We start from the raw sequence: 17,733 nt of genomic DNA, 5'->3' as shown, positions 1-17,733 counted from the left end.
CTCTTTGAACCCACAGCAAGACTCGTTTTCCGGTCTGGAACACTTTCATTAGCACGTAAACCGAACCGCGTGCGAAACACCCTCTGCGTCACAGCTACAGATTCGCCATTTTTGAAAAAAGCCTCCACTACAAAGCCTCGATACTCACCTGACCACGACATGGTGACGACTGAAAACTTTATTATGTACTGTACCTAAACGGAACGGACCGCACCCCTCTACCTGCTTTGGGGACCCACAGTGATTTTTCGAAATGTGGGTTATTTCTGCTGCACCCTGTATAAGATTGTACCCCAAGGGATGACGACTGTAATAGCAACGACTTGAAATAAGAGTCTTGCTTTATGTCATGGGCCCAGCACAACTGCATGTTTGGTACTTTGCTTCAGAATAGTTGAGCTTCTGACACCTTCATCTCCAAAACTGGCCAGGTCTTTGACAAAAGAATTATATGTAGTTTTTAAGAATTAAATGTCGACAGACAAGTCCTAGTCCATATTTGGACAAAGTTTACCTTAAGTATCCCCTTTATGAACACTGCTGTCTCAAATCTTAGTATTTGACCAGAATCATGCTGTATATTGGTTAGGCTGGCACACTGCTTCAAACCCGGTGTTCACACCTCGTAGGTCGATGCATCTGCAACCTTTGAGCATCATACTGACCGACTGCAGAGTGTTTTTATTTATTTTTTTAACATTACAAAAAGAATATACTTGGGGAAAGGCAACTCGGCATCTTAAAAAGTTGAGATCTGAAGTAGTAACTTGCCCACTGCCTTGCAGAAATGCCAATCACTTCTGATTATAAGTTTATTAGTTCTATGACTCGGCTACATGACAATCTGGCCCAACGTGGCTTCTCTTTAGTCTTCCATATTGATTGCAATAAAATTTCCTGCATTCTCATTATCAAGCAAAGGTGTCTGCCTGCTTCACCTATCACTTTTGTGCTCGCCCATTATTTCCATATCAATTCTCCTGAATGATAGAGAGAAAACAAAGATGCGTGCAAGACTTGAAATGTTTTACTTTGTGAATTTGTTCCGCACAATTTTTTTTTTGTTGTGTTTACTTTTTTTGTTGAATTACCATTTTGCTTTTTTCTCTGTATAAGGGGGCCGATTTGCATTAAATGTTTTGAAAATGTTCTTAGTATGCAAGCTGTAAAAATGCATTAAAATAATAATTAAAATGTTTGAATGAATCTTTGTTTTTCTTTGGGTTTAATAGCTGTTTGGATTATATGAATGCAACAGAAATGTGTAATTTATTTTTAGGTCTTTTTTTGAGAAACTAAGCCAAATTTAGAATACAGTCATCGCAAGTTATCCGATTTTAATTCATTCCTGAAGATATTAAAAAAACACTGTCTGTTATTTTGAGTGGGGAAATATATTAACATGTTCACAGCACATCAGAAAACCACCAATCAATTTTCTGAAATATCACTGAAACATTTTTAAAGACCTGAATGACCATCCAGCTGTAGGACGTGTGAAAGATCTCGGTTTCACCTTCCAGTTCGGACACCAGAAATATGAAGATAGCTATACAATTTGTACATGTAGTTCATAAATTGGGGAAGTCTACATTACATAACTTTCACTTTCTCTATTTGTGGTTTGGAAGTGGTGATGGATTATTTTTCAACAACTAACTCAAACACACTTGCTGCAGCAAACCAAAAAAATGCAATTTATTCATGATATAAGGTTAATAGAAGAGGGATATATGCAACATATAAAAATAAAGGACGATTTTAAAAATAGAAAACATAACTTTACACTAGCTTAATGGAACTTTTTCTCTCCTAAGGAAAATGCACATAACTTATGAATCTGGATCTTTCAATTCAAGTGGTCAAGATGGATAAGTTCTTTAGTCAGGTATTAAGTTTGGTGACATTGATTTGCTCACAGCTAGCCTACACTCGTTTACACACACGCAGTTCTTCTGTATATGTGTGCAGGAAAGGTTCTACTCTAAACTTTCCTACTGGATTTAAGAAGAGAAATCTGTTACATCTATAAATGTATCCTTCAGAAAGGTTATTGCTTTTTAGCTACAGTAATATCGATACCATAATACATTAGATGGCTTTATTCTAACTACTAAGTTACAGTCAATAGTTTTCAGAATCAAAGGTGGTGGGCTTATGTTTGGTGCCTGTTGACTGTTGCTTGTTTCAGTCCTTATGCTCTGGCTTTCTCCAACACACGTGAAAGTATGTTAAGCGCGTTTTTCTTTCTTTATTCATAGGTTCTTCTCCTTTTTCGCCTTAGTGACACCTCCTGTTTGCAGTTTTCTCTGAGGTTTCACACACTGAGGTCCTCTGTTGCTAGCATACAATTTTCATCTACTGGGTAGTCGGTGATCAGTCGCCTCTCATCTTTAGCAAGACAAATGCATGACTTTTTTGTACAGTCCCTCTTATGCTTGGGCAAATTCTTTACTTTAGGAAGGTTTGGACTTGTAGCACACTCATCTGCACAATTCTTCCACTCTTTCAGTTCAGCACTAGGTTACACTTCGAAGTGACAGAGATCACTCCTGCTTTTGTTATAGCCACACTCTGAGAACAGGGTCCTTTCTATGGAGCCAAAGTTCTGGCCAAGCCAAGATAATTGAGCATACATATCTGGTGCCTACAATGGCTTATAAAGTAGTGAGCTGACATTTTGCCATTAGACTGTTCGGTGCACATAAGCCCAACCTTTTTGAAGTTTTGTCCTTCAGGGTTGCCAACTATTGAGTAATAGCTCTTTATTCACTCATCAAGTTTAAATGGTGCATCACAGAGACATCCTTGAGTGTCACTTTGTGACTGATCAGCCTTATCAAATAAAGCCCAGAAACTGCATTCCGACAAGGATCAGCGGAGAGAAAATCGATACCCGAGTTAAAGGTAAGATCATCTAGCAGCCTCTTTATAAGCAAAAGATTTGTGTGCCAAAGCAAAGCAAAATGGGTCTACACTCCCTTCCTTTCTCTGTGATATAAAACAATTCATTCATCACATACCTAATTAAGAACCTGATAATGAGGTTGTTAACAGGAATGTTTCTACACATTAGCCTATTTTCCGGATAACAATTATTGGATGTGTTTACGTAGTTTCGTCTTCAAGGCTGACCAGCAAAGTGAACTGGTCTCTCAGCAAAATATACTTATTAAAATTTCCCTAAAAACAATTGCATTACCTTTTTAAATATTTAAAATTGTTTCCACTTTTTTAGAGCCATTTTCAAAGATTAAGCAGATATTGAGTGATAAATGCAGCCACTAGTGTGTTAAAGCAAGCAAAGTCACAGGACTAGTTAGGAGGAGGCTCAGAGTGTGTGGGCAAAATGGGCAGTGGCGAGAGCAGCAACACAGACAGAGCCCACAACGTAAGGCTAATTGGCCATAGTGTGACTTTGAAAATGTTTTACAGGTGCAGTGGATGGAGTGCGTCTAAAGACCATGTCACATTACGTGATGTTTCTGTTGTAGACTTCATGTACATAATTTCAGCAAGTCAGAGGCATTCACGGAGCCCTCATAAGATGGTCAGTCATGTAGTTTGATATGCCCAGTGACTCAGTCCAACCAGTCTGTAACTTGCCCCAACAAAATGTCCTAAGTCATCAGAGTGGGCCTGTATGCGTATGGGAGCTGACAACCAATGATAAACCCAGACGTATAAATGCATCTAATGCAGCTACGAGAAATAAGGAAGGCGAGTGTTTTGGACCGAACAAACAGAAAAGAGATGAGTCTGTTTCATGTTGCCTGTTTTATTTATCAGAATTAAAAAAAGGGGCAGAGAACGTAAGTGAACTTGCTGTACTTGCAAAGCCTTCACACAGGCACCGGCTCCATCAGAAAACCATTATAGTGAAGAATCAGTACAGTGATAAGTAAAAGTCAGATAAAGAAAGATAACTGTAATAGTTCTAGGTGAAGGAATGTAGAGTAATAATAATACTGAACTCTGCCAACCACCTTTGTTCAGTCACTTTGCTCAACAAGAGCAAAAAGTTGGTCCAATGTTCAAGGGCAAAATACAAATACAAATTTTTCTTTTACAGATTTAACTATCTGTTGGAGTGTCTGTTTCAAAACCTCTGCATAGGCTTTCTTATGGAGGATGAGGAGTATAATTTCCTGAATATTTGGAAAACACCTTTTCCATCATTGTAAAAGCAATAGTTGACATCATTATTGACTGCCGCGGTCTTGTCCAATCATCTGAGCCAGCTCACTGCCAAGCCGCAATCAACTGACAGCCCACCATTACTCTTTATCAAAATGTCTAGAATGTATGGCCTCCAATCTCATGGCTCAACATACAAAGTGACAAACTGATCATTGACCCAAGGTACTCTAGTACCTAGTAGACTTTTGCAAAACCTTATGTTTACACATTACAATTATTCTAGATAATTTATGACTGCCATAGAAATCCAGCAACAGTTTACTGCTCTGGTTCAGATCAAAGCTGGCAATTTCAATCATACACCTCCAGGTTATCTTTTATTCTCCATGCAAGTACTGAAGTTTCCCTGAAGGACAGCATACTCTAGACAACATCATTTTGAATATCACGTCCACTTTTTGTAAAAACGCAGAATAAGCTATAAGATGCATCAATACAAATCACAGGGAAATGTTCTCCCCTTGTAAATTTAAAAAAGCATTAATACAATCCTTCCATCAAAAGTGTGAACTCAAACTGGATAGCATGCAGCTGAGGACTTGGGAGCGTCCCTCCATCCACCTGGTACTTCTTCTATGAGGGAGTAGCAGAGAAAGAGACAGGCTGTGCTGCCATCACCTACAATGTCTGATACAAGACTGAATGCTGTACATACAGTAGAGTAAGGGTGAGTCCAAGTAGATCAGTTTCAACCTTATGCATGAGCTCTGGCTTTAGCAAGTGAAGTCATGTTCTATAGCAGAAATGCCAGCTTCTACTGCCGAGGAAAGGTACGCCTGAATCTGTCCCACACATTTGTGTCATTTACCTGTCACTACACACAATCCTTATACTTCAGCTTGTGACTCTGTAAAATTTCTTTGGGTTAAGCCAAACTAGTCTAAATGAGTTACTCAGCCAGAATGGCCAAGGGGAAGTTTTGATATCTTTCAATTAAATAAATATTAGTCATAATGGAATCAACTTTTAGATATCCTTGGACCAGTTAGCTAAATGTAAGTCTACTAAAATCAGAAGGCTGTCAACAACGTACAGTGCATCCGGAAAGTATTCACAGTGCATCACTTTTTCCACATTTTGTTATGTTACAGCCTTATTCCAAAATGGATTAAATTTATTTTTTTCCTCAAAATTCTACACACAACACCCCATAATGACAACGTGGAAAAAGTTTACTTGAGGTTTTTGCAAATTTATTAAAAATAAAAAAACTGACAAATCACATGTACATAAGTATTCACAGCCTTTGCTCAATACTTTGTCTGTGCACCTTTGGCAGCAATTACAGCCTCGTCTTTTTGAATATGATGCCACAAGCTTGGCACACCTATCCTTGGCCAGTTTCGCCCATTCCTCTTTGCAACACCTCTCAAGCTCTATCAGATTGGATGGGAAGCGTCGGTGCACAGCCATTTTAAGATCTCTCCAGAGATGTTCAATCGGATTCAAGTCTGGGCTGTGGCTGGGCCACTCAAGGACTTTCACAGAGTTGTCCTGAAGCCACTCCTTTGATATCCTGGCTGTGTGCTTAGGTTCGTTGTCCTGCTGAAAGATGAACCGTCGCCCCAGTCTGAGGTCAAGAGCGCTCTGGAACAGGTTTTCATCCAGGATGTCTCTGTACATTACTGCAGTCATCTTTCCCTTTATCCTGACTAGTCTCCCAGTTCCCGCCACTGAAAACATCCCCACAGCATGATGCTGCCACCACCATGCTTCACTGTAGGGATGGTATTGGCCTGGTGATGAGCGATTCCTGGTTTCCTCCAAACTTGACGCCTGGCATTCACACCAAAGAGTTCAATCTTTGTCTCATCAGACCAGAGAATTTTGTTTCTCATGGTCTGAGAGTCCTTCAGGTGCCTTTTGGCAAACTCCAGGCGGGCTGCCATGTGCCTTTTCCTATGGAGTGGCTTCCGTCTGGCCACTCTACCATACAGGCCTGATTGGTGGATTGCTGCAGAGACAGTTGTCTTTCTGGAAGGTTCTCCTCTCTCTACAGAGGACCTCTGGAGCTCTGACAGAGTGACCATCAGCTTCTTGGTCATCTCCCTGACTAAGGCCCTTCTCCCCCGATTGCTCAGTTTAGATGGCTGGCCAGCTCTAGGAAGAGTCCTGGGGCCTCATGTATAACGCCGTGCGTAGAACTCGTACTATAACATGGCGTAAGCACAAAAGCCGAAATGTGCTTACGCACAGAAAAATCCAGATGCAGGAATCTGTGCATACTCCAACTTCCACGTTCTTCCGCTACATAAATCCCGATCAGCGTGAAAAGTAACGCCGGCACGCGATTATGTAACGCCCCAAATCCTCCCAGAATTACGCCTCTTTGAATATGCAAATCAATATAAATCGCCCTTAAGCGCAGCCTTCTGTGAAAAGACAATGGGAAAAGCACGGGGGGGGAAACATAAGAATTTCAGCGAATACCAAGTGGAGGCAAAGGAAAAACATACTATTTGTTCAAATAAACCGTGGTATAATCAACAAAAGGAAGTTGATCGAGTGGCATAGTGTGTTGGAGAAACATGAAAGCTCACATCCACAAAATCGCACAGTGCCGGAAATAAAAAAGAAGTCACATATCAAAGTCGCCGTGAAAAGAAGAGTTGTAGCCCACTGTCTGAGTGTCATATGAAAGCTTATTAGGGTACAGAGAAAAAAGGCACACGGTGGGGAAAAAGTACGAAATGTCCACTTCAATATCGACATTTCCACTTTAATCACGTAGTTTATTTTGTCATTAAAGTAGAACATCATAAACTTCATCTTAAAATCGTTTAATTAACCAGTTTCTCAAATCACATCGTAATTAAAGTAGCACGTTAAATGCTTTGTTTTGTATTTGATTTTCTATGTGCTCTATGTATGTGAATCACTACTTGTTTCTTAATCCGGCTCTCTTCCTCCAACTGGACACAGAGTCCATTACATTCGTGATATTACAGCTCTCTGAATAACTAAAATACTGAGATGTATACGTGATGTCATTTTCATGATGATAGGAGTTAAAGCACGTTATTAAACATGTTTCACTTCGATGAAATAATTTATTGCAGCAGTACTCAGGGGCGGCTCTAAGCTTGTGGTGGCACTGGGCAGACAAAGAATCGGTGGCTCCTTCGTCGACCAATGTCAGTAAAGTATCTTATGCACGGTGGATGGCCACGTATGTTGCAGACACTAGCCGCCTCGTGCTCATGACACAAGCATTTAACTTTTGCCGAAATTTGTCGCTGTTTTTAGCTGTGTTGTTATTTTATCTTTCTGTTTTATATTCAATATATATTGGCGTAGCCGTCACTGCAGTCAGTGCTTTTCTTTCCCCAAGTAACCGATCGCCATACAATCAGCTCTGTAATAGAAGTTAAGCCATCTGTAAGCTTAGCGCCGATTCTTCAAAACGTTTAAAGAACATTGAAATATCATCGTAGTACATGTTTAATTATTCTATCCTTAAAGACACTCCCAGTGAAGAATATAGATTATTTAAATGAAGTTAAAGTTTTATCTGTATAATTTAACAAACATATTTTGCTGCATTTCACCTTAAAAATGATATCGTCATCATATGTAAATACGCGCTTTATAAAGTGGCCCAGGTTGTGAGATATTATAACTGTAGTGCAAGTTTACAGTGGGGTGATTGTACTTATAAGTACACACAGTTCTACAAGGAGCACTTGATTGAGTGCATTTAGAGTTCTTGGGATTAAACTGTTTCTGAACCGCGAGGTCCGTACAGGAAAGGCTTTGAAACGTTTTGCCGTCGCAGAGACAGCGTGTGCTTAATGCCGTATACCGATAATTCTCTTTCCGATCAGCTGCTGCTGTGATTCACACTCAGATACAGTGATATAAATACTCCGAGTGGTGCAGTGAGAGAAATAAGGAAAAAGATGATCCGCTGTGGCAACTCCTAACGGGAGGAGCTGAAAGAAGAAGAAGAAGAAGAAGAAGAAGTGAGAGTAACAACGCTAAAGCAGTTATGGTATTTGGAATACTATGGCTGTTCCCTGGACAATTATATTGTTACAAGTTAATTACAATCAGATGCATTACACTAATAAACAATATGCGGTTAGTTTCTGTGTATTTATAAAGCCGCGTCATGAAAATAATGAGTAATCACACAAGAACAGTAGCACTGCTTTGACGCTGGGTGCCGCCAGTTTGCAAAACCGAGCGGAGAACTTGCGTACGACAAGGCATGAGGTACCGTGGAAAAGTGCGTGGCTTTACGCCAAGTGTAGGTTTTATACATCGCGATTTGAACGTGGAAAAGTTCTTACGCAACATTTCTGTGCGTACGCACCGTTTATACATGAGGCCCCTGGTGATTTTGAACTTCTTCCACTTATGGATGATGGAGGCCACTGTGCTCATTGGGACCTTCAAAGGAGCAGAAATTTTTCTGTAACCTTCCCCAGATTTGTGCCTCGAGACAATCCTGTCTCGGAGGTCTACAGACAATTCCTTTGACTTCATGCTTGGTTTGTGCTCTGACATTAATTGTCAACTGTGGGACCTTATATAGACAGGTGTGTGTCTTTCCAAATCATGTCCAATCAACTGAATTTACCACAGGTGGACTCCAATTAAGCTGCAGAAACATCTCAAGGATGAACAGGGGAAACAGGATGCACCTGAATACAATTTTGAGGTTCATGGCAAAGGCTGTGAATACTTATGTACATGTCCTTTCTCAAATTTTTAATAAATCTGCAAAAACCTCAAGTAAACTTTTTTCACGTTGTCATTATGGGGTGTTGTGTGTAGAATTCTGAGGAAAAAATGAATTTAATCCATTTTGGAATAAGGCTGTAACATAACAAAATGTGGAAAAAGTGATGCGCTGTGAATACTTTCTGGATGCACTGTATAATACATAGGGTCCTCCACTATGATAATAAAGTCTGGAAGGTCTAGGAAGTCTAGGAAAACTAGGAAAAAGGATGTAGCAATCCACTTCCGAAAAACTAGCCAGTGAAAACCCATCCATAACAAAGACATGCAGTCCAATATAGTGCTGGAAGATGAGCCCCAAGTTCGGAAGGCACTCGATACGCGACTGGGGAAGAGCTGCCTCCTCAGAGTAGAGTTGACCAATGAAGTGAATGGAGTAAAACCCGATACTTTGATACTTCAGGAGCTACATTGGCTGATGTAGCAAAACTCAAAATGAAGAGAAAGAGCTGCAAACACCCACTAATAATGGGGACTTGGAGTGTGAGAAGCATGAATGTCGGCAAATTGGAAGTTGTCAAAAATGGAATGGAACGCATTAATATCGACATCATCTGCGTCAGTGAACTGAGATGGACTACTTTGGTTGGTTTCAATCAGACGATCATACGATCTACTAGTCTGGGAGTAAGGAATCAAAGAGGAATGGTGTCATACTCATCATCAGGAAGAACATCTCAAGATACAGTATGTCTTGAAGTACAATGTGGTCAGTGACAGGATAATACTGTATCTATGCACCTACAAGGAAGTCCAGTCAACACAACTATTATACAAATGTATGCACCAATTACTAAGGCTACAGATGAGGAAATTGAACATGTATCCCAACTTCTGCAAGCTGAAATTGATCAGACTTGCAGTCAAGACGCACTAATGACCATTGTTGATTGGAATGCAAATGTGGGAGACAAGGAAGGAGGATTAGAAATACAGCCTTGGAAATAGGAATGACGCACAGGGTATGCGTGATCGGATTTTGTAAGACCAATGACTTATTCATTGCAAACACATTTTTCCATCAACATAGACAGAGACTGTACACATGGATCTCACCAGATGGGATTCACAGAAACCAGATTGACTACATCTGTGTAAGGAGAAGTTCAGTTTTGAAAATGAGAACAAGACCAGGAGCCAACTGTGGAACGGACCACCAACTGCTCATATGCAAGTTCAAGTTGAAGTTGAAGAAAATTAAAGCAATGTCACAAGAGCTAAAGTACAATCTAAAGCAAATACCACCTGCATTTAGAGACTGTCTCCAAAATAGATTTGATGTATTGAGTACAAACAATCAAACACCAGACAAACTGTGGAACAACATCAGGGATATCATACACAAAGAAAGCAAAAAGTCACTAAGAAGACAAGAAAGGAAGAGAAGACGAAGGTGGATGTTGGAAGGTACCCTGGAAATTGCTCTTGAACGTAGAAAAGCCAAAGCAAAAGGAAGAAGTGAGGAAGTGGCAGAGCTGAACAGAAAGGTGGAACATGGTCTGCAAATTTCTCAAGCTGAAAGAAGTGAAGAAGAAATTCAAGCTTTGATTTGCAATATTTAGGGATTCTGCAGGTGGAACATTAAATGATGCAGAACGTATCAAAAGAAGATGGAGGGAGTGCACAAAGTCACTGTACCAGGAAAAACTGGATAATGCTCAACCATTCCAGGAGGTAGCATATAATCACAATGGTACTGAAGAAGTAAATCAAAGCTGCACTGAAGGCAAAGGTGAAAAACAAGGCTCCAGGAATTGATGGAATATCAATTGAAATGATTCAACAAATGGATGCAGCTCTGGAAGCACTCATTCATCTATGCCAAGAAATCTGAAAAACAGCTACCTGGCCTACCAACAAGAATAGATCAATATTTGTGCCCATTCCAAAGAAAGGTGATCCTATGGAATATGGGAATTACCGAACAATAGCACTAATATCTCACGCAAGTAAAATCCTGTGAAGATCATTCAAAGGTGGCTGGAGCAGAGGTGCAAGTGGGATTCAGAAGAGGACATGAAAAGAAACATATCATTGCTGACATGAGATGGATCTTAGCTGGAAGCAGAGAATACCAGAAGGACGTTTGCCTGTGCTTCATCGACTACGCAAAGGCATTTGACTGTGTGGAGTACAACAAATTATGAATAACTTTGCGACGAATGGGAATCCCAGAACATCTAATCATCCTCATGCAGAACCTGTACGTGAACCAAGACACAGTTGTTCAGGCATAACAAAGGAATACTGAATGGTTTAAAGTTTAGGTAGAGTGTGCGTCAAGGTTGTATTCTTTCTCCATACCTATTCAATTTCTATGCTGAGCAAATCATCCGAGAAGCCAGACTATATGAAGAAGAGTGTGACATCAGGATTGGAGGAAGGCTGATCAACAACCTGAGATATGCGGATGATACAACCTTGCTTGCTGAAAACGAAGAGGACTTGAAGCATCTACTGATGAAGATCAATGACCACAGTCTGCAATATGGATTATATCTGAACATAAAGTAGACAAAAATCCTCAAGACTGGATCAGCATGCAACGTCACAATAGACAGAGAACAGATTGAAGTTGCAAACAATTACATTCTACTTGGATCTGCAATCAATGTCCATGGAAGCAGCAGTCAGGAAAACAGAAAGCAGAAAGTTTTTCCACTGGGAAAATCTGCTGTGAACGACATCTTTTAAAGTGTTAAAAAGCAAAGATGTGTCTTTAAGGACTAAAGTGCTTCTGATCCAAGCAATGGTATTTTCAGTCGTCTCATATGGGTGCAAAAGCTGGACAATGAACAAGGAAGATCAACAAAGAATTTCAAGTTATGGTGCTGGTGAAGAATGTTGAATATACCATGGACCTCCAAAAGAAGAAACAGATCTGTGTTGGAGGAAGTTCAACCAGAATGCTCGTTAGAGGCGAGGATGGTGAAACTACGGCTCATATTCTTTGGGCACGTTGTCAGGAGGGAGCAAACACTGGAAAGGGTAATCATGTAAGGTAAAGCAGAAGGAAAGAGGAAGAGAGGAAGGCTTTGCTCAAGGTGGATTGACACAGTTGCTGGAACAATGGGCTCAAATATGGAAGAAATGGTGAGGATGGCTCAGGATCAGACAATATTTCTCTCTGTTGTACACAGGGTTGCTATGAGTCAGAACCGACCTGAATGCACATAACAACAACAATTATTTATCTGGTAAACTCCAAGTGCAACATCTGCATCCTGTTGGTAGAATTAAAAAAAAAAACCTTCACTGAATTGATTTGACAAAACACCAGCAATCTCTGTGACTGGCTGTAGATACAGGAGAGCCAGCTTGTGTGCAAACTGAACTGACTGAAAAAAACAGGCAACTTTTAACTTCTCTTCAGCTGTAACAGTGAGATAAAGTATTGCAAAGACACTTAAAATGATTAAATAAAAACAAAAATGATATATGTATATGTGCAAAGTACAACTTATTTAATACTCCACAACTCACCACCATTTTTAAAAAGGAGGAAACGAATGAATGTTTCTGAAAGACTGCTAAATGAGGTTTTCTTAAATCAATTACAAATTTTGTTTCAGCAGCCACTTACTGCAGGAAGGAAGACGCATGATGAGTGAAAAGCTGCTAAAGTGTAATGAAATGGGCCTCATTAATTCCAGGCCTCTATCCCGAGTAATAAAGCAGTGACCATAATCAGGAACAGCTGTTCTGATCGACCAGGCTTTCTGTGACCCTGTAATGGAAAAATCAGAATCAGAAAGTTGATGGAATCAGGAAAATTATTTCTGTTAGTAGCAATAGCTGTTAAATTAGGTCACAGGAGTCCGTTTTGGCTGCTAATTTTTGTTTGCAGTGATTTATTAAGTGCTGATTGTGTTTTTCCAAAACAGATCTTGTATTACTAGAAGGCTTCTTCATGTTGTAAGACATTCGCATCCAGAATATTCAACTGTCAGTGCTTGATCTTCAATAGAAATTCTCCACATGTGACATTGCTTATGTTCTGCTCTGTTTCTAATGAATCGCACACTTGGTTGTGGAGTTTGAGGAGTCTGCACATTCTCCACATGTCCTTGTGAATGGCATCCCTCCTCCCCAAAAATGCGTGTCTTTGATTGGTGACTAGAGATAATATAAACAGGGAAGTTTCAATTTGCATACAGTTTCGTGAAGTTGACACTGAAAATAATTTGCCAGTTGATTTCAAAATTGTCAAAGAAGAAACGCACTAAAGGGTTTATTGAGATTTAATTTTTTAATGGGTGAAAAACAATGAATACTGATCACTTAAGCCTTGTTCATGCTACAATGTTTACCTGTGTTCTTTTCTCGAGCTACATAAAGTGCATCATCCCTGCCACACCAGTAAACTCAGTTCTATTTCTGCTTGTCATTTACGTCACCATAAAGAGCATGGTATGTTTTTTTAATGTGGCATGCTGCATATTTTCCATACAAAGACACACTAAAACACATCACTATGCACATTACTGTGTTTTCTCCTACCATGAAAATGCAGTATATAGAAAGTCATCCTGCGGTGGGCTGGTGCCCTGCCTGGGGTTTGTTTCCTGCCTAGCGTCCTGTGTTGGCTGGGATTGGCTCCAGCAGACCCCCGTGACCCTGTAGTTAGGATAAAGCGAGTTGGATGATGGATGGATAGAAAGTCATTGATGGCAAATCCCCCTCCCATGCCATAACCACGCAACCACGCTATCCCAGTTCAAGATATGCACACTTCTGGTGATTATTTGTTTTCTTCACTGGAGATCTTTATTTAAATAGTACATTAAATGACAGGCAGACACATGCAGAATTGAATGCATGAAATGCTTCTTGACAGGAAGTAAACATCATTCTTCTTGTGTGAATGACATGAATTTTGGTGGAAATGAAACTCTGTTTATTTTGTGGTTTTTTTTGCAAAGCGAAACGCAGAGTTTTGCTGCAAATTCATTTCACTCATGACATTATTGGTAAGTCACCTGCTTTGCATCTGAAGCTGCAGAAATAGGCTTTGGTCCCCTCTTATCCTCAATTGGAATATGCAGGTTTAAAAATGTAATATTTATATTACCTTTTTTGACTATGGTTTATTTTTCTTGATTATTAAGATTACGTGCCTTTATTTTTAAAGGCCACCCTGTCACACATATGCAATTGGGAGGCAGCTAAAGTGCCGCTGATGACATTACTTCCGGTTCCGACCCCCCCACTGGTGACGTCACTTCTTGTCACGGCCTTTAAAGCTGTCATCTTTGCACCTTAAGTCAGTTCTTTTGGACTCAGACCTGTGAACATCTCACAATCTATTTACCCATTTTTCAGCCAGGGTAGCTGTCCCAAACCTTTTTGATGTCTTTTGTCTATTCTTGTGACAGCGGCATAGTCAACAGGATGCAAGAAGCCCAGAAGAAACAGGGACAGGACCAGAAAAATAACCAGGTGGGAGAGTACTGGGGCCGAATTTCTGAGTGGGGGGGTTTGTCCCGTGGTCCAGAAAGTCTCGGTACAGGCTTCACTCCCAATCTACATAACCTGGGCTATCAAGGAAACAAAGGGAGTGTGTGGGAGAGACACACAGGAGTGGGCTGGTCCCTATCTGGGAAACGAATGGGGGCTTATTATGCACTCTCAGAGGAGAGAGCTGCCCCACCCCCACCCAAGACCCAATCTAAATGTGGGACATCCCCTTACCAGCAGGTGAAAAAAATAAAAATAACTGGATATTTCACCCAGAGCGGCCAACCCAGGCACAAGCATTTTCTCTCTGGAAAAAAGGTGGCACTATGGCTAAGGCTATTTGAATGTACCACCATGCAGATAATACAGCAGATAGCCTGCTTTCTATTAATCAAGACCCTTCCCGAAAATTTCACCCAGCCAGTCTGGCGAGATTTTCAAAACATAGATGAGCTCATAAAGCTCATTGAATCATCTAGGACGGCCTTGCAATCTGGGAGAGCAGAACGGTCCTCTAGTGGACACCATGGGAATTGCGTTCCACAAAATCTGCCTCTCCCTTACAAGCCAGAGCCTGTTCCGAAGTCCCCAGACCCGTGGGCACGCAACTTACTTGGGAATAAGGAGGAATACAGGTGGAGAGAGAAGGGAGGTTTGTGTACACTTGCAAACCCCCTGACAATATCACATACGGGAGCAGTAGTTGTAAATGGATTTAAACTTGAAGCACTCTTTGATTCCGGCAGCAAAATTTCCATTGTTGATCGCAGATATAGTATGCACTACCGCAACAGTGGGTGAAAGTAAAGACCAGTACAACTTGTATACACTGAGAAATCTGAAAATATAAAACTGCCCTATGTTTCATCAGCCATAGAGTATCACTAAAAAGATTCCTTTTAGCGGTCTTCCCAAATCCACCTTTTCTGGTGATACTGGGGCAGGACTATTCTGACAATAACTGCGGTTTAATACTGACTACTCCCAAAAATAATTTAGGCCTAATTATAGATGAGAATGACCCATCTCAAGTTGCCTCCACGCTGGAGAAAGACATGGAAAATCAAGAGGGGGATGGGGAGATTCCTGGACCGTCGCAGGCAGAAACATCATCACTCAGAGACGTGACAAGCTGGGAAGAAACCCTGCCCCTTGAGGTCAGACCTCAGACCAGCAGAACCCTCTCTCTGAGATGAAATTTTAATTTAGAGAAACACCAGCTTCTTTCAAATGGGAGCAGTGGAATGACAACTCCCTGAAATTTGCTAAAAATGCAGTTGTATTATTCAATAGCCAATGCACTCATCAGCCCATGCCACAGGGTTCTCACTTTCTGATAGAAAATGACCTATTGTATTGGGTAGCGGAGAATGAGGGGGAGGTGGGGAAGCTGTTGTTAATCCCACAAACCTACTGGCGGCAGGTCTGTGAATCGGCACACGTCCAACTCCTAGGAGGCCATTTGGACACCGAAAAAACTTCAGAGCGTATTAAGCTCCGAATTTATTGGCCGTGAATTAATAAGGATGTTCGCCATTTTTGTATCTCTTGTCCAGAGTGTCAATTACAGCAAATTCCTGGGAGGGACCAAGCTCCTCTTGTTCCCCTTCCGTTGATTGATGTCCGCTTTGAAAGAATTGGGGTCGATATAGTAGGACCCCTAGAGCCCTCAGCCCGAGGACATAAATATATATTAGTTCTCATAGACTATGCTACCCTGTATCCCGAGGCTGTTCCTTTGCGCTCAGCGATGTCTAAGGCTATCACACAGGAATTGGTAGGGGTCTTTGCACGAGGGAGCATCTCTAAGGCAGTCCTTACAGACCAGAAGAAGCCTTTTACCTCAGAGACATTCAGGGAGACAGCCAAGTTACCGAAAATAAAGCACTTAAACACCGTGATGTATCATCCTCAAACCAACTGTCTAGTCGAGAGGTTTTATCAGACTCTCAAGCAAATGTATCACAAGGTGGTCAGTGGGGACAGAAGGAACTGGGATCAGCTACTCCCCCTCATTCTTTTTGCCTATCGGAAGGTCCCACAAGCCTCTATGGGGTTCTCCCCTTTTGAATTATTATATGGACGGCAACCCAGGGGCATATTGAATATTTTGAAAGAAGGATGGGAAGGAGAGGCTCTTCCTTCTACAAACATATTGGAATGTATCACACAGTTACGCGATAGATTTGGAAAGATTCGGCCCATACTAAAAAGTTTCATGGAAGAGGCACAAGCAGCACTGGACCACTATAATGACTCTCTGAGAATTCCATCTGGGGGATCATGTCATGGTCTTAGTTCCCACTTCTCACTCTAAATTGCTGGCCCATTGGCAAGGCCAATATGATAATATACAGTAATAATATAAGATAATATATACTGCTCAAAAGAATTAAAGGAACACTTTTTAATCAGAGTATAGCATAAAGTCAATGAAACTTATGGGATATTAATCTGGTCAGTTAAGTAGCAGAGGGGGTTGTTAATCAGTTTCATCTGCTGTGGTGTTAATGAAATTAACAACAGATGCACTAGAGGGGCAACAATGAGATGACCCCCAAAACAAGAATGGTTTAACAGGTGGAGGCCACTGACATTTTTCCCTCCTCATCTTTTCTGACTGTTTCTTCACTAGTTTTGCATTTGGCTACAGTCAGTGTCACTACTGGTAGCATGAGGCGATACCTGGACCCTACAGAGGTTGCACAGGTAGTCCAACTTCTCCAGGATGGCACATCAATACGTGTCATTGCCAGAAGGTTTGCTGTGTCTCCCTGCACAGTCTCAAGGGCATGGAGGAGATTCTAGGAGACAAGCAGTTACTCTAGGAGAGCTGGAGAGGGCCATAGAAGGTCCATAACCCATCCGCAGGACCAGTATCTGCTCCTTTGGGCAAGGAGGAACAGGATGAGCACTGCCAGAGCCCTACAAAATGACCTCCAGTAGGCCACTGGTGTGAATGTCTCTGACCAAACAACCAGAACGACTTCATGAGGGTGACCCAAGGGCCCCATGTCCTCTAATGGGCCCTGAGTCCACTGCCCAGCAGCATGCAGCTCGATTGGCATTCACCATAGAATACCAGAATTGGCAGATGCACCACTGGTGCCCTGTGCTTTTTACAGATGAGAGCAGGTTCACCCTGAGCATGTGACAGAAGTGAAAGGGTCTGGAGAAGCCATGGAGAACATTATGCTGCCTGTAACATCATTCAGCATGAGCAGTTTGGTAGTGGGTTAATGATTGTCTGGGGAGGCATATCCGTGGAGGGTCACACAAACCGCTACAGGCTTGACAAAGGCACCTTGGCTGCCATTAGGTATCAGGATG

The sequence above is a fragment of the Polypterus senegalus genome, chromosome 13 (assembly GCF_016835505.1).
Source record: "Polypterus senegalus isolate Bchr_013 chromosome 13, ASM1683550v1, whole genome shotgun sequence".
Classification (NCBI taxonomy): Eukaryota; Metazoa; Chordata; class Cladistia; order Polypteriformes; family Polypteridae; genus Polypterus; species Polypterus senegalus.
The sequence above is the reverse complement of the archived record's forward strand: the minus strand, read 5'-3'. Positions refer to the sequence as shown.